Here is a 25,614-nt window from a genome sequence, read left to right on the forward strand (position 1 = left end):
GACAGGACGCGAGGCAACGGGCACAAACTGAAACACAGACAATTCCATCTGAACATGAGGAAAAACTTCTTCACTGTGAGGGTGACAGAGCACTGGAAGAGGTTGCCCAGAGAGGTTGTGGAGTCTCCTTTTCTGGAGATATTCAAAACGCGCCTGGATGCAATCCTGTGMAACGTGCTCTAGGTGACCCTTCTTGAGCAGGGGGGTTGGACTAGATGATCTCTAGAGGTCCCTTCCAACCTCAACCATTCTGTGATTCTGTGAAAGTAGTGTTTACAGGAGCATTTAAAATGTCTATATATGAAGCAAGACAGTATCTCTAGGCCATGAGGGTATTACAGTGGTATAGATATATATTCTGATGAGAATGGGTGGCTGTGAAAATCTGTTGTATATGTGGATATGAAAGCTCAGATCTTAAAGCAAGAATAAATCCCAAGGTTTAAGCAGACACTGGATAGGAGGGAAAGAATTGATATTGTGCAAGTGATGAACTTGTGGCAGGGAGCAGAGTACTACTTAGCATGACTGAAGAATTTTAACTTGAGTGGGAGGATTAGGAATTCCATTTTTGCAAATGTTGAGCTGTAGCTGAAATGCCAATATCCACAAGGAGATGTCAGTAGAAAGATGAGATATGAATCATGCAAACAGAAATGGTTGCATTTGTATTTCTAGGTAAGATCAGCCAGCGGCACAGAACAGAGGAAGACAAAAATAAGAGGTGCCAAGTCCTGTAGCATTCCTAGAGCTCTAAGCCTGCTTTTGGAGGGGAAATTAGAGGATTCTCTGACATTAAGGAGGGAGGGTTAAAAATGCAAAAAATTAGAAAAATTAGAATGCAATTGTTATCTCCTTTATAGAGTTCACTTCCCCAAATTACTTTTACTTATCCAGTTCCTGAGAATTTTACTCCTACATTAAATCTTCTGAAGAATTATTTTAAATATGCCCTTTCAGCATGTATCTATCTTACCTTTAAAGCTTTGAGCCAATGTCCATTGCACATATCACCATTATCAATAAGTCAAGCTGTTTATTTTCAGAGCTGAAATTTTGTGGGGAGTGCCAATTACTGTAATAAAATTCAGGTATTTTGTTTTAGTTATGTATTCATTGTGTAATTTTTCCTTTCCATCTGAAAACAAGCATTTTTGCACTGAAATTTTCTATTGCAAGTCAGTATGACAGTGATGGAATAATCAGAACAGTAGATAACATTCTAATCAATGGTTCTTCAATTCATGTCTAAGCATGATATTAAGCTAGAGAAGGAAATTTATTAAAAGAACAGCTAGCAATTTTATTGTATTTAAATGCATTGAATACTGCCAGCTGTCTTTGTTTTCTGCTGCTTTGAAGCTGAAAATCCTAAGTGAAAGGATTCTGCAATCATTTCCTAATCCTGTCACATCTGAAACACTGGATTCAGTCCCATGGGTTACCTCTGGTCTCATATCATTCTGCAATAACTGCCTGGAATCAGCCACACTCATCAAGTGTGTTGATCACAAGGAAAGGAAGTTTCTTGGCAAATTACTTGCTTTTTTCCTTAGGTAAGACTAGAAGTTTTTTACTTTTATTGCTGTATCTTAACAATTGACCCTTATGTACAGCAGTGAGATTAGCATATTCCTTTTGAAGTATTTGAAGGGAAAAAACTTTAATACAGAAATTTGTACAATTTTTTTTCTAACCAACCTATACCTTGTGTTGTATCTCTCAGACACTTCTACAAATTCTTGAAATTCTTCAGTCTGCTCCTGAACATGGATCTAATCCATGGTTTTAAGATCTTAACAGAGTTTGTGGATGTTCTCCCTTGACTACTCAGCTCACCAGTCAAGCTATGACAAAAGGACATGCCAGCAAGGATGTCCCTTAACAGTCAGGGCATGAATGTGTAGGACAATTCCATAATTTGCTCATCTGCATTTAGAATCACTGTTTCACATACAGATGGGCAGAAAATTCAGTTGGATCCTTCTGTACTTAAACATGGATTTTGAAAAGTTCAGAATAGAGGCTCATATTCTAACTTTTGCCTGTTACAGTTTAATAAAAAATTTTACTGAATTTCTGAAGCCTCAGCTGATGTTCTCTATGTCCCAGAAATTTTGGTGACAGGCAGGAAGACTTTTTGAGTTTGGGTTTACTTTCTCCACTCAATTCTCAAAATTTAACATGGCTGCATTTTAAAGAGACATGATATTTGCTTTGTTCGTGAATGCATGTATATGATAATACAGAGCTACTGGGCACAATAGCTCACATACAGTTGCAGAAATCTAACTTTGAAAATCTGACTCTCAATTCCACCACTGTATTTAGTGTGTTTATAATGAGTTGACTGTGGGACAAAATGACATGGTTGAAATCACTTCATGTGCCATGTAGTGTTGTGTGTGTCAGTTCCTTCTAAACAATGTCATGTATGACTCTGAATCATACCCAATCGACCACTCTTGTGAGATGAGTAGCTACAAAATTTGAATAACTTCCTAGTATGTTCCTTCAGACCGTGGCTTGTGTTGAATCATTTATGTAGCCGTATTTGTCACCTATTGTAACTATACAAATGGGAAATGCACTCTTTAAGAGAAGACTGATAATCAACTAAAATGTACATATGGTAGATTTTGATTCCTATTAAAGTGAGATTAACTTCATATGGTTAAGTACCATTTATGGGGTATGAATAAAATTCCACATTTTATTTATCACTATGCTTCCAAGGAACAAATAATTTATTTTGAATTTTATCCAGGCTACTTTGCAACAAAATTAAAATGTGTGCTTTAGCAAGTTTGTCCTTTTGAAACTCTTGTGAAGTTACATGGTAACATCTTGAAAGAAATTGATATATTAAGTATCCTCTGCTTTAAAGAGCAGATGTCCCCATTTAGTGAAAGTGACTGCAATTAGTTTAACTGTGGCTATCTTTGCTTAAAATCACTTCAGTCCATATATATTCATCAAAAGCATTTTCAATCTATAAAATATTTACATACTGCCAAGAACTCTACTTGGGCTTGCATATGTTTCCCTAGGGAAAAAATGTTGAAGTGCCAAAAGTGATACAGGCCTTCTCATGGTGTCTGTTTGGAGTAACTCAATTGATGACTTGTTGCCATTAGGTGAAATGTCAAAACCTTAGCTCAGAAATATTTTGCTAATAGCTACCCTAGAGAGTGATGGCTTTTACTGTGGAATGGATGGAAGAGTAGAAATGAATAGACTGATTATATTACTGAAAAAAATAAATCCCTATATACCTCTGGCTTTAAACATTTGCTGAAGTTTAAAAAAATAAAAGGAAAATCTGTGCAGCATAGTAGCTACAAGTAGCACCCCATTAAAGTTTAAAAGATAAATGGAAAAAATATGTAGAAATAGTTAATAATATGTTTACYTAAGGAACTCAAGTTCCATAGACAATGGAAAAATAGCTGCTATTGCTAACTATCATTTTAATAAAACTGAGAAATTCTAAAAAAMCAACTTTTTGTTCAAATATTTTAGGAAAAATATGCTGCTACTACAAATTGTTCCATAGTTTGCTATTTCATTGACTGGCACTGATTAATTGTAAATGTTTGATGTACATTGATTACTGAGCAAATAAAATAAAATGCAACAAGGACATCACAAGCATACCACCAGGCCAAAGCCATGGTTAGATCATATGTGTTAACACAGTGTTTGTTCTGATGGCACTGTATTTGAAATGTAGCACAGGACAGTACAGTATCACAACACTTGATTTAACTGAGAGCTTCTCTGCCCTGTGCAGTGTTGATCTGCAGTGAAGATCACATTTGCGGAGAAGAGCAGGGAGATCTTTTTCCACATGCATGTACAGAGATCTACTGTGCTTGTTTTATCACAGACCTGTTATTTCCATCAAGAAATCTTTTCCAGTTGTATCTAAGGCATCTATCTACATATACAGACCTTTTCTGTATGTCTGGAATTCACATGTATGATAAAGGGTTAGATGCTAGCTGTAACTGTACAGAAGGTACAGTGCAGGTATCTACTTGCATAGCAGAGCAGCCCTTTCAAGGGCTTTTATCTTCAAATATAGGGAAGTATTAGAAGCACTGTATATGCAGTAGAAGCTGAACCACATACTTACACTATATAGAAAACTTTGTTATTAGATGAAGAAATAGCTACAGAGCAGTACTTCTCTATAGTTTGTAATTTGCAGCTGGTGTACCAAGCTCTTGATTCTTTTTTTTTTTGATTCTGATCCAGGCTCMTGCATGCTTAACTTTAGCATCCTGAGATGCCAGTTAGTGGCCAAGATGCTCAATATTGCACAGACTTAATACTGGAGACCTAGTTTAGATGATGCCTTCTGAAGTCAGTTAAGGATAAACTTCAGGAGAGTTAAGTAAAAGTGAAAATAATATAGGTATTGTCTGTAGTAGTTTACCAGTACTTATTTACTGATGTTATAGCATTTATAGAACCAAACTGCAAAGAAAAACTGAAGAAATGTATGTAAGCACCAAAATAACATCAACCTATAGCTCATGGGAATATTTTGCTCAAAGATCTGCAAGTGGGTATTTAGTTGCTTCATCTACATGTCTCAGTCCTGCATATTGGTTGCTATTCAATGCCTATAGGTTATAGTCCAGAATAGAACAAGAAAGCCTCCATTTTAGCTAATGGCTGAATTTTATTATTCTTACCTAAGAATAACATGTACAGCTACTTCTCTTAGTAGGGTAACATCATACATGGTCTTAAAACTTTTTTTCTGCTTGTATATCTTCCCCAATCTTTCCCTGAATGGATTTGAAGATAAATTATTGGAATTAATTTCAACTATTCTTGCAGGAATCATTATTTTAGTCTGACAGCTGCATGAGTAGGTCAGATTTGTGATGTCTGGCATTGCTAGTGGTTTTGCCTACTACAAAGCTGCAACTGAAAACAAATGTCTGTAATTAGCTGAAAACTCCAGTTAACAAATTGAAATATTTATGGGGGTGCAAAAAACCAAAAAATTTCAACATAATATCTATGTTGGAAATATCTGTTTTAATAAGGTTTTCAGCATGCATTTGAATTAGATAAGTGTTGCTGTTTGGAAATTAAGTATTTAGTAACTGAAAAATTTAAAATAATTAACAAGATAACAAATCAACCTAATAAAGTCCACTTGAAGCCCACTTAAAGGGACTTGCTGAAGGGAAAAAAGTTCAGGCTTGAAAGAGAGCTGTAGTTAATCACAAAACTAACAAAAACCTCACAAAAACCACACAGCCCAGCATGTCAATATAGAATTTGGGATTAAAAATAAACTGTTGGTAAGGACTATATAATTAAAAGTCAAATATCTACTAGAAGGATAGTGGAAGTTAATGTARAAGATTAAGTGGCAACAATGACAATGTTAAGTAAGTTAGTGCACTTATTAGACAATGTTATGCACACTTAATTATTTGGTTAGTCTAATGAGCTAGCATTAATGAATTGGCCAGAAAATATCTGCTTTCCAGTACTACAGCTCTACTGTGAATATTGGCACGCTAAAAGTGTTCTAATCCCCACGTGCGGCAGTGCTAAAATTGGGGAAATTGCCTTTGAGAGGCAGTTAGTGAATGACGTAGGATGCCAGCTAGTCAGCTTGTATATTGCTGCTCCATCTTTTGATTCCTTCTCCTTCAGGTGCTGTTTTTACATATATGTGGAATGAAAAACTTGGCAGCTGTATATGCAATTCAAACAAAAGTATTCTAAAATCCCTTTAAATCTTCAACTCTACCAAACACCTTCATGGTTGGTCTCTTGTGAATTATTTTAACTGGCTTGGCTCTCTTGCTGAAGACATCAAAAACCTTTAATACTTACATAATCAAACATGCTTACAAAATGCACAGCAATGAAAAGAAATGATAATAAGTAGCAACAGATTTTTTTTTCTTCGGAGCAATTATGGGACAGTAATTACAGATAAATTGCTACGTTTGTGAGGTTCTATTTCTATCAGGAAGTCTTCAGAAGTGAAGCAGGAGTGTGCAAGCAGGGGTATCTTCAAACATTAAAGAAATGAACAAAAAATTTTGCCAGAAGCTGGATGGTAACATGCTGAAACATGACTAGAGGAGGGAATGCTGTTTCTTTTAGGAGTTGGTGATCACTGTATGTTTGCATGATGCCTGGGCACCTTGTGTTACTAGATATTCTGTTAGTTGCTTTTTAGTGTTGCTTGATAACTAGTGATGAATGGGAGGCAATGATCACCTTGCAGCTTTAATGAAAGACTTAAAGCCTTTAAGGCAAAGGTAGAAGTGGCTCTATTAATAGTGTTTCTAAAGGAGATAAATAAATAAGCTTTCTCTTTCAATTATCACTGAATTGTTTCTCTTATTTCATTATCTGCTTCTTGTGGGTTTTCAGTGTTGTATGTTCTATTCCGTCCTAGCATTTGAATTCTCTCTGAAAGTTCTGAAATTCCCCTGACACTCAACCCCGTATTTAATTTCTCCAGATTCTCTCCTCCCCCTTGGCACTGTGTTAAATTAATATGAATTCACATGAAAGGAAAAGGTACTATAAATTCATAGACTTCTAGAGATTCCCCACTCCCTATCTTTGGTCAGCTAATACCCTTATGTGATTTGCTGATGTGCTAGCACTAGGCTAAAGCACCATGCAGAGGAAAATGCAAGTTTCAGGACAATTAACTGTGGAGCTTCTTGCTAATGTAGCACAGTTGAGAAACATCTGAGTTAACTAACTCTGGAGTATTCAGTATGAAGGCTAAGGGGATCTTGTGATTTGATATGAACAGAACAGATAGAAATAGTGATTTGATGTTATCATAATACTACTTTGTCTGGAAAGTCCTATTAAATAGCTAACTAATTAAAATATTWAACAAAGTAAATCTTAAATATGTGCAAGAATTAATGAATTTTAGTGAACTAAATACAAATGCTAGATTTAGTATTTCCTTGAAATCTGAGTTTTCACTTGACTCCAACAATATCCTGCAAGAATCATTGGTCATAACACTGGTACATGGTACTCTTCTCAAATGTCTTCCAGCTAGAGATCTCATACTCTTGGCAAATGTTCATTTATTAAGTGCTACAGCAGACAGGTATTCAAAAAAAATTTTCTTTTGTGGTTCAGGTGCCCTAAGAATAGTATATTGTGTGAGAGATAAAAGAAAAAAAAATTGTGATTTTAAATTTATTACCTCTGAAGACTGGATTCTTTGATCATCAGATATGTGGAAGRCTGTCAGTAAGTCCAGTAGCATACTGAACAACTTCCATGACAAATTAMCATGTAGTTTCCTCATGAGTGAAAGACTTACAGAATATTATTTTTTTGATGCAGCAGACAGTGGATCACACACATACTTGTAAAATGTAATCTGGACATCCTAAATGTGACTTGCTTTCAGTAGAACTAAACACAGGAGTTTGGTCCATGTATCTGGAAAAGTCATACTTAAATTTTTAGTGAACTGAAATGGTCCTTGTCCAAGAGGTGATTTTTTTAAAATATATGACTATTTTTATAAACATTTTAATAAATAAAAAAAATGTAGGCAGAAACAGAGCATTTGTTCTTGGAAGCAAATTGTTTTATATTGCAACTTATGAAAATATAATCATTCAACTTATTTTTGTATTATTAACAAAGATCATGCCCAAAGTTCAGGATTATTTTTAACAATTAGAATATTTCTCCTTTTTGTTTTTACTTGGTATTTTGATTTCAGTTTGAGCTTGTTTGCTTCCTGTCTCTAATTGAGACATGTAGTATGCAAGTGTTTCTTTTTTCAGTCTGGGTCGCTTTACTGTAGAGACATAGAGGTGATTTCAGTACTAACAGATCCTTTCTTTGTGAAGGCTCACTTCATGGGCTTCAGTGCCCAGTCTCCTCTTACCTTGAGTAGAGTATATAAGTAAAAATCACCCTTTCTTAAGTTAAACCTGCAATGGAAAGCATATTAAGTGATTTTTTTTTTTTAAATGAAGCTTTCGTAGGAAAGATGAATACCTCATGAAATGTAAATTAGGTGCTCTAAAATCATACTTGGCTAGAGATTGTTGCTATTCTTTTTTTAGTTAATTGGCATTTAGGTTGTTGCTGATCGTAAGCTTTATTCCTCCCCCCCCCCCCAAAAAAAAAAAAAAAACCAAAACCCAAACCTCTTCAAAAMAAAAAAAATCCCTCCATCTACCACCTTGGTGCCAGTATCCCAACCCCTATGCTGTTGGGCTGTTCCAGTAGAAACTATTCTTAATATTGATGTGCAGATATTATTCCAATATAAATTCATCTTTTAAAGTATAAATGTGGTATAATGATTTACAGAGGCAGTGAAGCAACTAATTCTTAGCAAAAATTTTCAGTTGCTTGACCTAAAGAACAAGTTAAATCCATCAAAATAGAACTAGAGCAAGCAAAGGCCAAGAAGCAGTCATGTAGAACTGTTCTATTAGAGAGTATGTTGTACTCTACCATCTAATCCTTACCAGAACACAGGTGTACATCTGGACAATCCCGATATGTTTTTTTGTTAGCACTGCCCCATGTAGCAGGTAGCCCTTCTAAAAAAGAATAAACCTCAAATATTTAACCCCAGAGCATCTGTTTAAAAAAAAATCATAATACATTTATTCTTAGCTACTGTTCTTTCTTAAGGTGACTTGCAAAGAGAATTTTTCATGATGTCTGAGCTGGGTAACAGTCTTGAAGACATTACTCTGTTCTAGACTTTATTTACCTTGTTAGTTTAAAATACTAGAGAATCTGTAAAATCCAGAACAATATTGAGGGAAATGATCATACAGGCTAGTCAGATACAGAAAGTCATCGATCCTTCCATTAACATGAGCTTGTTTGTTCTTCTCGTAACTTACTATTGGTCGTGAACTATTCACAGAGAATATGTTCTCATCTTGTACTTGTTTAGCATGGGCACTGTGCTTTCATCTGTCATGTATGCCTATAGGCTATATAAAGGTAATAAAAACTATGTAGTCTATAATCCACCATATGCAATATCAAAACAAGGGTCTCTTAAGATCCTATTTTAGATACTGTTATCAAAACTAGAAAACAAATACTTTACTGAAGTTTAAGTAAAAGGAAGAAAAAAAAACTAAGGCACAAAAAGCACTCACTGAAATTTCATTCCCTCAAAGCACTCAGCATACTGCTTAAATGTGATTCCTGTTTGAAGGTTATAGATTTTTGTCCCTCATCAAAAATGAGAACTTTTTACTTGTAGTCAAACAGTATTCAGTGTACTCGTATTGTAAGATCAGTAGTTGTTGCTGAAGTCCAAGGCACTTCATTTATAGCTAGTTTAGCTTTTTCAGCAGAAGTGGTAGAGAAGTCATCTCTAATGCTTTAACTGAACTTTCATTTGGAAGTGGTCTTGCATTATCTCAGCTTGCAGATCCAGTACTTCAACAAATGTTAAAAGGCTAGAAGCTGCTCTCCACAGACCACTAGAGTGGAACTGCCACAATCCCTGTCATTACGGCAGAAACGGTGGTTTGATCTATTCATCAAGATCTACCTTGTGTATTTAAAAAAAAGTCTCCCTACCCAGCAAGTCAGATTCCAGTGAAAACAAATGTGCTTTTTTAGATTATTTTAAGTTTTAAAAAACCTGTATCTTTTAGTCTACTCAGGGACAAATTTTGATCTAATTGCACCAGAAAGAAAACTTTGAGAACTGAAAAATATTATTCTTGGCCATTCAGCAATATGGTTTTTAAGAGACGATAACAGTCAGTTATTGTATATTGCACATGTAAATAATGTGATTCCTGTTGCACTTATTTGAGGAATTATATGCAGATCTTCTACACATATTTAACACTGAATTATTTTGATGTTATATCTGTTTGCTTATACACTAGATCTATGTATCATTAAGAATATATTCTAGCTTTGAGGCAAAAAATAAGAGTAGACTGATATCTTGACCCTATTTTCTTCTCATGTTTCTATTAAAAGTTTAATTTTGTGTCTTGTTTTTATTTAAGAGTATTCTGGAACAGCAACAGAATTTTTCTAATACTTGGAAATACAACTTGGTTGTAATTTTAATAGTGCTCAAGCTCTGTACCAGACCTAGCGGAAGACTTCTCTAAAAGAGATATACCAAACTGTAAAGTTTTACCTAGAAATTACCCTCAGCAGTTAGCAAAAATAATGTCAGAAAACTAGCAGCTCAGTGATAACTTGAGAATAGTATGAGGAAGGGACCAAAATAAGATTGAATGAAATGGCAGAGCAATAGATATACTTAGTTATTTCAAGAAGTGTACAATTCACATACATTTTCTCCATCACATTTATATCAGGGCAGTTGTTAACAGGAATGAACTATAAATAAGATGTCTGTCTCTGAATAGTTAATAAATTGTGTTGGTAAATGATGTTTTAGCATCTGTTTGGGTTTTGTAGGAACAATAACACTTTCATCTGTTGTGGTGTGCAAGTGCTTTTCCTGTATAGGTTGTTTCAAGAAGCTTGACCTTTGACTAAGTTCAACCAATGAGATGTTATTCTAAAAAAAGAAAGCTTGTTTTTATGCTTTCATATGATTTCTTATTTTAAATTGTCCTTTAATAGTTGAACATGCATAATATGACTTCTTACTGTTGCTCATTTTACCTGTTCATATATGATAGTCAGTGGCCTACTGTAAAAGTGACTGTTAGACAAAGTTTAAAAAAAAAACTGAATATGACAACTTTTTAGTTTGTATGTTATGCAAAATGAGATTTGCAGGAGGGATGTCTGAGCTCTGTGTGATGAAGGCAGCAATGGACACGTAGCAGTTCAACACTGTAGAGGGGAACAGTGCTCCGAGGCAATGGGAAAGGAATGGCAAACACAGCACTCATGAACCGCTAGCGTGCGGGAGGAGGGTTGAACTGCTGAGTGACTAAAATAAGGCCAAAAATCTCTTGTGAGCTTTAACATTAATGCTTCACAAAAGATCAGTAAAACTTCCACACCAGAATGTAGTCCCCGGTGAGGTTTCTTACCGAACACACTATTCAGATATTTTTCTCATAATTATGACACTTCGAATTGAGGGAACTGTCCCTTTTGTTTCATGTAGGCTAATAAATGTAAAAGACTTGGTAGATCAAAAGATTCAGTGGCACAGTACTTGCTATCAGAGCCACTCTCAGTAATTTAAAAACTGTTCCACACAAGGGTGAATTTCATGTATATTTTGGATGAGAGAGAAGCAGTTTTGGCTTTAGATATTTGAAGCCCAGGACTGAAGTCTACGTTAAGTTTTAATATTGAAGTCGTAGCGGGGAATTCTGAGTATTGCCCTTCTGCCAAAAATATCCTTGCTAGAACATAATTATATCTGTAAATAAAATAAAAGGCAAGAGTATATTAGGCTTGTTTGGCTTTCAGGCAGGTATCGGTTTACCAAGCAACTCACTCAGAATTAACCRATACTTGGAGGGGCTGGCCATTTCAAAAGAGTAAAATAAAACAGCTTGCTTGCCTTTATACATTAAGGCTTCCTCTTTTCCCTTCATGAGGAGAAGATATTACTAGCTCTACTGCTAACAGATATGTGTAGAACAAATCTATTGGCAAATGGTCTGCAGACTGGTAAKCAGCTGGGGAAAAATATGTTGATAAGATGGTACTAATCAGTAAACATGCTTACTCAGCTAGGTCTAGTGCTGGATTTATTTTGCTTTGTATTTATGGAAACCTTTTTGATGGAAAGGAGGTGTGGCTTGTTTCTAGCAGTTACAGTTGTCCCATGATCAGTTACTCCAACAGTGGTGTGTTATACATAATGAACACACATTTCTGAGTAGACAGCTAAGGCAGAGATCTGTCTCCTAAATAAATTTTAGGGTGATTTTTCATTTCTGTCAGATGATTGAACAAAGTTACTGGTTTGAATGTTGACTTAGCTATTTTCTTGCCCCTTAATCGGGATGCTACAGAGAAAAATACTTTAATATAAAATAGTAATTTTTTTCAACAAAAAGGTATCTCGCATCAGGCTGTCCTTTTCTTTTTCTTTCAAACCTCAATACCTAGGCTAATGACCAAACAAAGGATTATGTGATCAGACTATGTGAAGTTTAATCAGTTCCTCAATTTGGCACTCTCTAGAGTAACTCCTCCAATATCGGAATGGAAGTGTAGGAAGGCTGCTCAGAAGAGCCTTTGAGGTTTTGGTTCTATAAGGTATACACTGATTCATATGGAATGAAAGTTTTGGGTGCTGTGCTGTTGCTGCTGAGGAGTTTGGGTTTACCTGGGAATGGACTGAAGATTTGAGTGTTACATAGGTTATGAAAACCAGATGCATAAACAGGTTGTCCCAAATGATTCTGTGTGCTACTTTGGACATATCTGGAAGGCAGAAAAACTCAAAGTAATGTTTTTAATGAGTATCAGTGGTTCCAAGGAGAGTTACTGTTCCTCTGTTTCAAGGAGAGGCACTGTAGGGAAGTACCCAGTAAGGGGGGGAAGTATGTCTTTATTTTACTCTTCTGTCTCATATGTATAGCTGATGGATAAAAGATATCACTCCTGAAGTTTATGTTGATAGTGGAACTTGAAAGGATGACACACCATCATCTTTCTGTGCACTAGGTGATATGATAAGATTTAAAGAATGTGGTGGATGACTTTGAGCCTAGCAAAGTGAAGTGACATATCACAGTTGATCCTAAGTCTCAAAGAAAACTGAATGCAGCGGTTGTGTTTTTGTAATAGATGAAATGCTTGGGTGATTACCTCTTCTACAGGAGAAAAGCAGGTGGACATGAAACCTGCACCCCCTTGTTCTGTTCTAGTCAAATCTATATAAACTCATACTGAGCATGAACTTTCAGCTACATTTATCCAAACAGCTATTGCTGTCAAGGGATATTTTTGTTCTGAAATATAGTCAGATTATCATTGTTAGAGAAGTAGACTAGAAATGCTTTTATTTAGTGATGTATCAAGAGATGCATTTACTGTAGGAAAAGATTGGGTAAAACTGACTTTATGCAGCTTTGCATTACAAAAGATGCTAGAAAATTATGTCATCAGAGAACTTTTGTAAGCACAACCTTTTCGCTTACAAAGCAGACCTTTTCACTTGCTTCCCCGAGCAAAATTCTGTACTCCAGAATGGTTTTATTGAAGTCTTGTTTGTACCAAGAATAGTTATTTCTGATGCAAAATTTGCCCCTGTCGTCTTTCCTTCCTCACTCCATCAGGAAGCATCAGTCAGAAGAAAAAAGTGGATCTCTAGATTAACCTTCCCATATCAATATAATTGGCCCAAAGGAAAATACTCAGGCAGTTCTGAGTCAATATTCTCATTTGCACTTTCAATTGATGGCTATTTTGCTGGAACACAGGTGTAGAAGAAGGAGGGGAAAAAAGTCTGAGAACAAAGTGGTTCTGTCATTTCTTTGTATAAAAAATATAGTAAGTTAAGGTCAGTTTTTTATTAGGTAAAGTAGTAAATAACTTAAGATAGCTGTTTCCATATTTTGGCTTGTGTTTCTTAATTTCCTTCTTGAAAATGCTTTCTCTAATCCCTCTTGGAAAAATACATGTATAAAATATTTATCCATTAAAAAAATGCATTATTTTATGTTAGTGGGTAGAACAACAATTTCAGTATTTTATTTAACTGTTTTTTCTAATCTTATAAAATAAATCKCTTTGACTCTATTAAATTAGTATTAAGTGGGGGGGGGAAAAAACAACAACACTGTTATTGGTATTTCCAATTTGTGAGACTTTAAGCACATAGATGCTCTTCTGGTGACTCTGAATACACTGATGCAAATAAAATAGACCCTTGTGTCCATTTTTAAAATACAATAAGGGTTGAAAATGAATTCCTACAGAGAAGAGCCTTTGAAGCTATGAATATTAAGATATGAATTATTTGGATAACTTATCCATATAAGAATATTTTTAAGGCTTTATGCAGTTTTTAAGCTGATGCAACACCTAATCTTCATCTTCATTGGAAGGTGTTAATGAAAAAGGCTCACTGTGATAATGCAACCAGTACTTTTTTTGCTCACTTACTAATCTTTTAATAAAGAAAGACATAGATTAAAAGTGAGGTAGCATGGGAAATGGGTCATTAACTGCAATAAAGCGCCAGTAATGTAAGGAGACAGATTAATAATGACAATGGCAATGTCATTGATGATGAAAAATGCAAAAGCAACTTTATAGAAGTTCTCTGTTTCTGGGGAGGGAGTGGTTGTGGTGGTGAAATTGCTGTTAATGCCCTCTCTTCAGTCTCTATTTACAGCTTTGTTTCTTGATTTTGTTTTTTCCCTCTGATTGGGATATTATTTTATAAATTAACACAAAGAAAATAAACTATAAGSATAAAAATATCAGCAACCATGATGAATCTTTTGGTGTTTACTGTAAGCCTACTGTTGTCCACAGGTAATATTAGACCTATTAATAAAAATCTTTCCTGAGGCATGAAATGTTAATGGTTTACAGATATGAATTGCAAGAATTCTTTGTAATATCAGTTAATATTTAGAATATAAATTGTTGCTCAACTGGAACTTTAGAGCAGCCTGTGATTCATACATGGGCATCTGGAAAATCTATGATGAGTTTACTGATGCAGGGGGATGATACAAAGTTTGTGCAGCAGAAAAATCTGCAGTCAGAGGCAAACTCTACCCACAGAAAAATATTCTCTAAATTCTTAGCATAAACCCTTACTTTTTATGCTAAGAGAAAATATCTGTGTGTATCACCTATTTATGGGCTGTAATACATAGTTTAACTAACACTTCTCTATTCTACAGAGAATTACAATAGCAAAATACAAATTAACTAAAAATATACTATAAAGAATTGCATAGTAAGCAAGTGGCTGTTTGTGTGCTGTTTATTACTGCGTTCCTTATTAATGTAGTTCAATAATAATTGTTATTTATACATTAGCACTTTATTAGTAAAAAAATGACTATGCAGTTATAACAAACTGTTACTAAGTATATAGTGCCAATGCTTTTTAAAATGTTTACCAAAATTTACTCTGAAGTTATTCTTACTGAGATCAAGTGAACAGAGCTGCAGGCTGTAGGGTTGTGCATTGCCAGAAAGCTGTGGAGCATGATTCAGAAGGGAGTAGTGCCAAAAATGGGGTCAGTCTCTTAGCTTGAAACTTGGCTTGGTCAAAAATCTCTAGTAAATGAGATTTGAAATGAGAAGAAAAGCCTGGGTCCACATCTGGTAGATACAAGGTTTACCATGGCCCATTTCTTAGAACTTTCAATCAAACCTTGAAAACATGTTGAGTTTTAATGCAGCTTGAGGCAATTTCCCTGTGTCACTATATAGGGAAGATGCAGAGAAGTGAACACAAAAATAGCTTTCTCAGATGGATTATTTATCTGAATTACTTAAGAGCAACATGAAGTCGGTCTTTCAGCTGCGAAGGAGTTGTAGCCCAAGAAATATTTCTGTCCCTATCAGAACTTTGGGAAGATTGCAAAGCAAACAGTTCAATGTTAGTAACTTCTCATCTCTTCACAATCTGCGGGTGAACGTTCCCTGACTCCTGTCCCTTTAGAACTTTTCCTGCCCTCACAGTTACTGCCTTAGGTCTGATCTTGCTGCAAGTATGCACGATGAATAATGCTCTCCCTGCCAGCAAGTGGAAAAGAATAGAACTGCTTACGCTATGTCTATCACTTCATACAGGGTAAGTATTGTAGTGAAGATACTTACCTTGGGTTTTATGCAAGACTAAGCTGCAGATGACTGAAACAACTCATTAAGAATAAATTTTAGCACCATTTAGTAATAATTTACTCTTCCTTGGTAGAAGAGCTTCTCTTTCTTCTGCCTTAAATGTTTTTCTTTTACTGAGAAGGCAGGAATGAAATTTATCCATGAAACAAGTGTTCCTATTATGGTGTTCCCTTGTTAAGTTTGAAATTCTGAGTAATGGGATTCTCCTTCCTTTCTGTGGAAGGGAAGCACTATGTGTTGGTTAAGGCAAAACAATGTGAGATGATCTATGTTGCTTGTTCATTTTGGGGCAAACTCTTTGGCTTGTTTGTATATGGAAGTGGTCACTAAGTTTTATGGGCTAAGCTGTGATTTTTGCATGGAAGGAAAGGACAACATGTCCATACACTGCTGGAGGACATCTGAAACTATTGTGGTTCAGAGTAACACAATTCATGTTTAGRTTCGTCTTTGGAGTCACAAGTGCTACTCAAGTCTGTTTTCAGTCCTATGATCCTAGCCAAAGTGAGGTCTGTATCTATACCCAGGTATTACTAGAGAAGCTGGTAATTTGGAAGAGGAAAGAAAACCCTAGACTCTTCATCTCCAAGACCTTTGCTTGAGAGCAAAATGTGGCACTCAATTTTCTCTGCCACGTAGGATCTGGACAGTCAGTATATGGTACTAATACCTTATGATCTTTTTTTTTTTCCTGATTCAAATGCGGTCTTGAATCATATGAGATTAAATAGCAAATATCTTAATCTCACTAGAGTAAGACATTTCTAGCACCAAATATACAATGTAATGCATTCCAGCCAAAGCTATTGCTGAATATCTGTTCTCTGATAAAGACCAGTATGTATCTAATGCAGTTTTCATTCTGTGTTACACTTCACTGGCATGAGGTTTTTGCTGATCCTATTGTCAGCAAGTGACTGGTCTATAGAGATGCAAAATTTAAGTTTTTATGAGGGGGGAGGTGATGGGGGGAAACAGTCCCTTAAAGTAGCTCCTTTGACTAATTTAAGGGGATCTTGTCACTGGATATAGATGCAGACAACTATCTTAAAATCCCTAGATAGGTGTTTAATAGAAAGGTTTTCTCTTCAAAACTTAGTTTTCTTTACAGCAATGTTTTCATCTCCTTCCGAAGAAAACTGTAGGCGGTTTTTGGTACATTGTCTTTGGCCTTTAGTGTGCCAAGCCCTGGGAAGGAACAGACTGGTTTAGTATTAGCTGTTACGACTTTTGCTAGTACTTTGCTGTGGACTACTGGTGTAAAAGAACCAGGTTATACAGAAAGCTCAAATTTGTGTTATGTAGTTTGTCAGCGTGTATTTAGTGTTTTGCAGTACTGGGTAGAGGTAAAGATATTAATGAATACTGTGAATAAAAGTGGGACAATTCCTGCAGACACTATGGATGGAAATACACCTTAGTCCCTTTAATTTTTTTTTTATGATTTATAAATGAAGTATAAAGGAAACATTTATGGAGGAGGGATGGTGACTGATTTAGTCTTGTGTTTAGTACTTTATACTGGAAAACATGAGGTAGCATGCTACAGTAAATATTATGAACTACAGTAAACCAATGTAGTTTCCATATGAGTCTCGGATTTCTGATGCAGATGTTTAATTGATGTGAGCTGGTTCCTCACTGACTTTGTATTTCCATTTTGAGTAATTTCCTTAACTTGCAGCATTTCATAAGCTCTCTTCAAAGTGAAAATAACAACTCCGTCATCTTGAATTTTTCCTGGGTATTATATTGAGGAAATAGTCATTATAGTTCACACAAATAAGTTGATAATAAAGTATGAAGAAACAAACCAAAACAGAAAAAAAACACACTGGGGCAAATGATGACGTGAGAACATCCTGTTCAAAAGTTTTCAATGCAAAAAAAGAAAGCAAGACATAAAGTTTTAAAAGAGCTACAATGGACTTTTTATCTGGGGTGATAAATCAGTTTTTTTTTTTAAGGATTTTTGTGGCCTGGGTTTACTTTCTGTATTGTGACTCAAGATTTCACAGCAAGAGTAGTAGCAGAAGTAAACTTCAGAATTTCAGAGTTTTCTAATCCAAAGATAGTGTTTCAGTAATTCTTAAAACAATGAATTCATAATTTATTATATCATCAACATAATATAAATATTAATAATATGTAAATAATCTAATAATATATAGCACCGCTTGTGGAGTTGATGCTAAGAGGGATAACAGTCATGTCCCACAAAGCAGAATGGAGGGACAAAAAGACCTTCTATAAGACTAAGCAAAAACATGGAGACAATACTTGTACGTATTCAGCGTGGTGGTTTGTGGGCAGAAACTAGCCAAAAGGTTCTACCAACCACATGCCCTTACCCCTTTAGGATGTAGGGAAAGCATCAAAGCACAGTGCTTGAATGTCCTTTTCCCACATCATTGGATCAGAAGCTAGATCTGCTGCCTTATCCTAGTGAGGTGCAAGAAGAGAAGGGCAGTTGCTCCCTGAGGGACAGAACAGAATAGGAGCATGCCAGAACTCAGAGCTGTTGCTGTGTGCGTGCAGAGGGTGGCAGGAGGTGACCTTCCCGTGTGACCCATGAGAATCTGGAAGGGCTGCCTCTGGCCTGCTGCTGGTGACCTCAAATCTGTTGTTTGGCCCATATGATGGGTGGACGGCTCTGAATAAAATGATGCTCTGGTTCTGCCATTAGGAGTTTACTGATTCAAAGTATCAGAAATTATGCTATAAAAAAGATAGAAGTGACCGAAAATTGAAACTTACCTTCTAAGTTAGGGCCTTCCAACTCTTTGTTTCTGGCTGTTTCCTTCAAGCTTTTTTTCCACTGCTAAAAATAGCCTTCACTGTACAAATCCTTTATTATCATTATTTATTGTTTACATAATGGTTCTACATTAAGCATTTGCAGCAGTTCTTACTGTCAAACCTGTTTCACAGAAAACTCTCATCAACAAAACAAGAGCAGCAGCAAAATTCTGACCTTGCCACCCACAGCTGTAATCACCCAGCTCATGGCCTTACTGCTAGGAAAATGTATCATTTGCTGTGACTTCATTTTAATAAAAAATTATGTATAATGTATTTCTTACATGTTGGCTGAGCTCTTTAATCATTTGCAGCTTTGGTAAGTGGGAAGAATGCAAGTAGCATTGACCACAACACTAAAGAGGCTTTATGAAGCTTAAAAAAAAAAAAAAATTAAAGACTGAGAACAAGAAAATAAAGGACTGCACCGAATAACATACACTAAGGAAATTATGGTTCCCAAATATATATTCTTTGAGATTAAGGTCTCTGGAATTCTTGTCCCCTGAAGGATTCTGTCTCTAACATGTTCTCAGGGGTTGTGTTTCTACCGTTGTTTAGCACGCTTTAGGTACAGCAATCTGTTTGTATTCCATAATATCTTCATAGCTGCTACCTCTTACATGTTTAGATATTTCAACAGCCTAGTAATCTGTTTATTTTTAACTGATGTTTGCATTGTCAGTCCTTCATCTTTGAATAACCCAGACTTTCAGGCTCTCGGCTTGATAAAATTGAAGCTTAGCACAAGATGAAATTTCCCTCATCACTTGAACTGTTTCAAGAAAATGATTTAAGAAGACAATGCACTACATTCATGACTAACACTAAAAAAAGGTTGACTTTTTTTTCACTTGCACATTAAAGCCATTAAGATTTAATCTTATTTTATTAAAATTAAGCTCAAATCTGATACTTAGCTTTGACCAAAATAAACAACTAGAGAAGGCATTTATACCAATTATTTGTCAAGTTGCAGAGCTAAATTTCTTGGTGGATGTGCTCCTTTATTTTTTGTCAAAAGCTAGGCACCAAATACACCCTCTGAGGCAGTCAGCCCCTGTTTAACCAGCAAGGTAACATTGGGTAAACTTGCTGCCCAGAAACATATTTTTTAGCTGGTATTTTCTTAAGAGTCAGAAGAACCAGGAAATCTGACATGCCAGCTGGTATTTGCTCCCTTGGTAAAATATGAATCTTCTAGGACTAGAAATATATTCTAAACTTCTTTTTCTGACCAGATTCTTGGCTGGAGGTTTCTTTGATGTAAATAGAGGTATGCTTACTAACAGTAGCTGAGAACATCATCTGTCTGTCTATCTTTCCTGACAATGCTTTCTGCAGAATCAGAGATAATAGCAAGTGATGCCTCTCCTAGCTGCATGCAAAGTTACCAACTTAGTGGAACTGGCTCTTTTAAAAATGTTTGAGGTTGAATGATGAAAGATTCAGTGGTATAAATGCCCTCTCGTGGGAGAGTTAAAACTCATACAGCCTGTATTCTTATAGTGCTATTTTGTCACATGCAGGCAAAACCCATGAATCTGTTTTCTTCTTGGAAACAATTGTTGAAATGACCTCAGCCAAGAGAAGTCAAAGATTCCAAGGGAAAGATTTCCTCCAAACCAATTAGATTCAGAAACTATTTTAGAAAAAATCCRAAATTTTTTTTGCTGAAAAAATCAGTTTTTACGTGTCTATAGGCAGCCTTTATATACAGAATCATATGAACATTTTTTGAATATTTATCTTAGAAGCACTTTGTAAGACACCTCAGTGTGTTTTGAGGAGAATCAAACTTTTTCTAGTGGGACATGATCAGTTAAAACTCTGTTTCTCTGAGATTCAGGAACTGCAAGCTATTATCTGCAATCCTTTTCCCCCAACATGATTTTGTAATGTACGAAATAAGATGTGGTCTGACACTGAGGGGTAATTCTGCTTCTCTAAGGCAATATATGAATATACTCAGGTTGAAAGTTAAACCCTGGTAAAACCTGCAAAAGAATGTCTTGCTCTAATCATTACTATTATCTCAAATATTTAGAGAAGTGTATGAGATCATCTACAATATCAGTTCACCATTGGCACATGTAATTGCAATATATGTATTCTTTGTGTGTGTGTGTAAGTGTGTGTAAAAGAATCTGTTTCCATAGTACTTTTCACCCTCTCACCATTTCCCTTACCCATCTATTTTGTTGGGAGTTGATTTAACGTGTTAAAGTGAAGCTGTTTTGGAATTCACTCTTTCACTCTGTTCATCTGTTTATTTGCTTGCCCTTCTCACTTATTTTCCAATAATGAAATAACTGATTTATGCCTGAAACTTAGTTAAATAAAAACCTGCCTCTGATTCTGTTATGTTCTGTCTGGTAGCTTGCAGCTTGTAGCCTTGCAGTAAGGAATTCAAGGTCCAAAAGAAAAATGAAATACTGAAGTATTTCACTTCAGAAAGGCTGAAGTAATGAAGTTAATATAGTCAATGCTTCTTCCAACGGCAAATAAGTGCTTTTCAAAGTGAATTTCAAATAACTGGCTAGTTCATTAAGGTGCACTAGTCATTTTATCTCTGTTAGCATATTTGTCTCTGGGGAAAAAAATAAATATTTGTTTCACTGTCACCTAGGATATTTGGTGTTAATGTTTGGTAAAAAGTTAGATTTCAAAATGGACATGTCTAAATGCAGTTATTCTGCCCCTGAACTTTTGTTATTTACAGTCAGAATTTTTAAAAGTTATTTTAGCTTGTGTTCATTGGTATTTGTTTAATTTCCATTTTATTGTATAGCTTTTACGCATTTCCAGTAGTCAGTGAATCTGTCTAGGAATCATTGTAAAAAATGTCCGTTTGATTTTATTCTCTTGATATAATATTGAAACAGTGTACAAAGGCATGACCAAACCTCAGTGGTTTGGTTCTAATTTTGCTCAACAAAGATAACTCTTTTGAAATTAGTGTGGTTTTTTTTTTCTGTGATGATGCAGACAGACCATCTTCTGGTTCAACTATGTTATCAATCCCCATTGAAACTAAGGTCTCAGAGGGATACAGGAGTGGATTAGGATCAGACAAGACAACAGATACTATTGCTGTCCCCAACTATTCGCTCCACCCTTTTTGGTGGATGTTTCTGTCCCCAAGGTAGGGATGTCTGATCAACTCAAGAATCAGATCCTGAAGAGCAGCAGTTTTCAGTCTGGCATCGTAACAGGACTAACTTCTATTTCAGTTCACCTTACTACAGGGGACTAAATAGAGTGATTCAATAGTTGATTTGCAAGTAGATCAGACTTGCTTTCTTGGGGGCAGCAACACCTGCCAAGGATGCAGTGGGGCAGTCAGTTTTAGCAGTCTGGTTTTAGACTGTTGCTGCAAGTTTCTCAGAGCCTATAAATTATTGCAAAGCATCTCATGATGTTATAGTTAAAGTTATTTCAGAAATAAAAATAACTGGCATGATTATTTCCATATGATTTTTATGAGGTAGGGAAGAACAGGTCAGCTCTTGTCTGCAGCAGTAATGAACTTATGTTTTTCTCCTTACTCCAGTGGAAGGCAGTTCCTGAAACTTGTACACCACACATGATTTGGTTAAGCTTTTCAACAAAGAAATTTTATACAGCTGTAACTGTTGATAACAAAATGCACAATAATCTGGGAGGTATTAAAGGCCTCTTTGTAATTCTGTGAATGAATCTGATTAATTACCTAAGGTTTTCAAAACTCTTGAAGTTGAAGGAACATTTTCTTCAAATACTTCATTTACATAATTTTGATTACCATGCACTAAACAGTAATGTAAATTAGTGTGCAATTTACTAGTACATGCATATCTCTAAAAGAAGATCAAGTGGAGCACAAGGATACACCTCAAATTGGATATTATCTTTTAAAACTTATTGTAAAGACTCTGGGCATGCCCAGAAGCTCTCTGAATATTTTACTTGGTGTTAAGGAGTAGAATCTCAATGAAAGAGAAGAGAACTGGCAGTCACTGATGTTTTCTTCTCTTGTCTTTTCCCAAAGATTAGAAGGTACCCCACTGAAAAAGGAACAAGTAAAGACACAGTGGTCTGTGTGTGTTGTTGTTGTTTTTTTCCCTGCACTTAAGAATGGGACAGAGTAAAGAGTTAGGTCTGAGTGGTTGGACTCAGGAAAGCATCCCTAGTCAAAAAAGTTTGAGCTTGTGCCTAACTTCTGTTCTGAATACAACTGAAACTAGCTGTGCATGCTCCTGTTTTGTACTTAGATCCAAAGCTAACTTTTTAAAACAATGTGAATAATATGTTTTATGACAACGCACATTACCTTCCAAGTGAGGATTTAGCAAACTTTCATATCAGTCTTCTCTTCAAGTAAATCCTAGCCTTATATTTTTGTTTCCATGCTCTTTTGTTAGCTAGATAGCACATTTCAATCTTACTTAAATTTTTGAATGCCTGTATTTTTAATTTTTAAGTTTTCATAATTCGTAAGACTCAACAGGAAATAATAGTTAAGGTAAAAGCCTAATATGATTGATTTGGGTAATTTTCTTGCATAGAAATGATTGATTAGTTGGTAATTTCATTTACGTTTGCTTCATTTTATTTTGTCTATAACATCTCAATTTTTTTCATAAAAGTAATTGTGCAAAATGCATGTAGAAGACAAATCAAACGGAATAGACTTACTGCTAACTGGTAAAGATTTAAGGAATACTTATGCACTATTTTATTTTTCTTTTTATGTAAGCAAGCCTATACTATATTTCTGGCATTTATGAATTTATTATGTTTTTACCATTTTTATTTCTCACAGACATCCATGCAAATAAACATATCTTAAYATTGTTTTAGCATGTAAACAAAAGTTATAAATTATTTTAAATACTCCATTACAATTCACCAAAGTGCCTCTAGATGATTTTGAAGATCAATCAACTACCTATAGAGGACTGTGGGCCGTGATGGAGAATCCGAATGTGATCCTATAAATTTTCAGAAATTTTAGACCTAGTTGCTGCTAATAACCTTTCTATACCCCATTAAACATAATTGTTCTACAGGTTTAGTACAGCCCCAGCAGGCTTTTCTTCAGTGTTAAAAAGTACCTCCTGTCTTCAGTCAGCCTCCATTTAGGAAGAATGTTCTCTTTCATGCTTCAGCAGTAATCTGATATGAATGGCTCACAGGTCCGTTTTATCCAGTAATTGACAGAATGATGTTGCCTCTATGTAGTATGGCATGAGACATCTTTAGCGCTGTCCCCCAGGGCCACCTACGATAATGAATACCGTGGGCAATTGGCAAATCGCACTGACAGGGTCAGGGATGGTATCTCCCATGTAAAGGCCTGAAGCTGCTTTGTAACTGGAGCAGTACGCTATTTAATTTGTTCAGTAGATGAATCTTAAATGATGGGATTTAAGTATGGTCTAGATATCACTAGGGTACTTCTGTTTTCATAGAATTAGAGGAAAAAAATTGGAAAGCATTGCAACCTTGCAGTTTGAGAACAGATCTGAGCTACTCATTTGTTCTGTAACCTCTAGCAAAGGCTGATATACACAGAGGTCAAAGAAAAAATTGGGTTAAGCTAAAAGCCAGCCGTCACTGATAGCCAAGTGCTGTCTCTGAGTTCACTTTTCTTCATTAGGTTAAATTTTGAGTGACATGTAGTCGGACTTCCATTTCCCAGGCTAACCCGAAAGGGCCAGATCTCTTCAGGTAGAAAATATTTTCCCCATTAGTATGGTTTTGTTGAGGTCTGACTTATACAAAGTCCATAAAACCTAATCACTTGGTCTATGTTAGAAAAGCTGGATATCTTTCTACTGCCTCTTGCATTTTTTTCTATCAGTGTCTGACAATCTCACTGAACAAGCCTAATGTTGAGATCTAGATAGCTATGGTTTGACAGAGTTAGAAGCATGCATACAAGCACTAATGTAGTGTCTTTCTGTATGATAAATCAAAATAAGATGCTCAGAAGACTTAAATGTTGCTGGTTCTGGGAAATTCAGTTCTCCTAACTGTGCCAGAGAGGAGCATGAAAGATCCCACATACTTTTTGCATCTGGTGCAGTGTAACACATCTCAGGACTAAACAAACTTATGCTAGTTTGTAATGTCTTTTCGTTGAAAAGAGATTATGTCATAGGCCAAAATATTGCATTGTTCCTGAATATTTACTAAGTGATAGTGTAGTGGGCTATAACATAAGGTTGTCTATAAAGCTCAATGCTGGGCTAAAAAGGGGTTTTAATGATTTCTAGGAATATCGCAGTACTAGAGCGTGTAAATTAGAAGCTGGTGAGCGAGCATGATGTAGAAATGTCTAATTAACCTTTCTGATGTTCAAACTGTGTAGTATAAATGACACCTTAAAAGGTTCAGTTGGAAGAATAATTGGTGTCAATTTAGATTCTGATTTGGCTCTCAAAATGAGGCCCAGTTTGACAAAGCACTGTAGTTCTGGCCTCTAAAGCTGTTTCAGGAACCAAATGTAGGAGAAAGAAGGTAGAACGTAGGAAAGATTGTATAGAAATAATAAAAGAAAGATAATAAAGGAAAATACTGGCAAAAAAAAAAAGATGAGATTTACATAGGTCTCCTCATATATCTCTGGGTTCCACTCTAGTGTGCAGGAAAGTACATAGTATTTCATCATCTGAAAATTTGCAGATACATTACTGTTGTCTCTTTTCTGTTGAAAAGAGCTTCAGTTTTCTTAAATACACAGCTAATCTTTTAACTTTTTTAGTCCCTTCTAGTCCTTATATTTGCTCCTATATTGTGCTGCTGCTTAGGTTTGAAGTAAGTTTTGCTTTTGTTACAGAACATATTGTTCTTTAAAAACTGTATTTATGATGGTATCTCTATATAGGAGAAACGAAATATGAAATATAAGCACAAGAAGAATGTTCTATGCTATTTTATTCCAGCAATACTTGTGGTTTTATGGAAAGTTCCTCTGCCATTTYACGCATATCAAGTTCGTGTTATATGAAATGACTTGAATGCATCTGCCTTGAAAAG

This window comes from Apteryx rowi, unplaced genomic scaffold, assembly GCF_003343035.1.
Source record: "Apteryx rowi isolate R43461 unplaced genomic scaffold, aptRow1 scaffold_89, whole genome shotgun sequence".
Classification (NCBI taxonomy): Eukaryota; Metazoa; Chordata; class Aves; order Apterygiformes; family Apterygidae; genus Apteryx; species Apteryx rowi.